Here is a 1,403-nt window from a genome sequence, read left to right as displayed (position 1 = left end):
TAGCTCGGAAGGAAACGAGGAATTCCCGCGAAAGGTGATATTAAGGAATTATACAAGATATAGAATGATATAGTTGGATTAGGAGCTGGGTGTTGCCTTCAACATGGGCTCCACCCAGCTCGGGGACTAGCCTAATCTAGGACCCCCAGGCAAAGAATAGGGCCGGCTGGATAGGAGAAGATTTTCCTGGGGTGCGCTCAGGCGCACAATAATAGAAGAGGGAGTGACCTCGAGCTCCGGGGTACGGGGTGGTAAACTTTGATTAAGTCCTACTCGGGCGTACTCAGGGGGACCTCGGGTGACTTCCCCTAGGTCCCGGGCGAGTTCCTGGCACCAAATTTCTGGGCCGGTCGGTCGGTCGGTCGGTCGGTCGGTCGGTCGTCGTCGTCGCCGTCGCCGCCGCCGCCGCCGCCGCCGCCGCCGCCGTCGTCGTCGTCGTCGCGCGCGCGGGGGAGTTTCGAACCTAATTCAGTCGCAGGGCGACCGTAGAGAGGTGATGAGCTGCCCCATGCTATCACGGTATATGAACCCGGGGATGCAAAAATCGAGTGGGGGCGCGCCCCGCAGTCGCAGTGATCGACAGTCTCGCCGCAGAAGGCCGCCAGCGTATATATTTATATATACGGCAGCTGCGGTGACGTGAGGATAACAGAGACGCCGGTGTACCGCCACTCGCACGGCAGGGCAGCCCCACTAGGCTGCCTCCCTGTGCCGGGTTTTACTATCTCGTTAGGTTTGGGACCCAGCGCTCGGTCTCTCTGCGTAGACATGGAGTGACTTTTCGAGACCGCCGACCTTCGGAGCTCCACGCGCGTCGGGACTCGCCGACGTAGAAGGCCTAGAGGAAAGAGTGAACTCGGGCTTTGGGGTCTGGGGTGGTAAAATTTAAACCAAACCGACTGGGGCGTACTCGGGGGGACCTCGGGTGACTTCCCCTGGGTCCCGGGCTAGTTCCTGGCACCTATTTTCTGGGTCGGTCGGTCGGTCGGTCGGTCGTCGTCGTCGTCGCCGTCGCCGCCGCCGCCGCCGCCGCCGCCGCCGCCGCCGTCGTCGTCGTCGTCGCGCGCGCGGGGGAGTTTCGAACCTAATTCAGTCGCAGGGCGACCGTAGAGAGGTGATGAGTTGCCCCATGCCAGCTGTCACGGCATATGAACCCGGGGATGCAAAAATCGAGTGGGGGCGCGCCCCGCAGTCGCAGTGATCGACAGTCTCGCCGCGGAAGGCCGCCAGCAGGATTTTTTGCGCTCACGAACCCCGTCGTCGCTGCCCGGCGCAGCACGCGCGCTTTTCGTGCACCACCTGGCGCAAAACGGCGAGGTGCCGGCGCATCACATCATCGCAGCGTTATCCGTCGGTCGAAACGATGCAGTTTTGTACGATTTCGATGAAGTTTTCAATGATAC

This window comes from Aureococcus anophagefferens (genome assembly GCF_000186865.1).
Source record: "Aureococcus anophagefferens unplaced genomic scaffold AURANscaffold_46, whole genome shotgun sequence".
In the NCBI taxonomy this organism is placed as follows: domain Eukaryota; class Pelagophyceae; order Pelagomonadales; family Pelagomonadaceae; genus Aureococcus; species Aureococcus anophagefferens.
The sequence above is the reverse complement of the archived record's forward strand: the minus strand, read 5'-3'. Positions refer to the sequence as shown.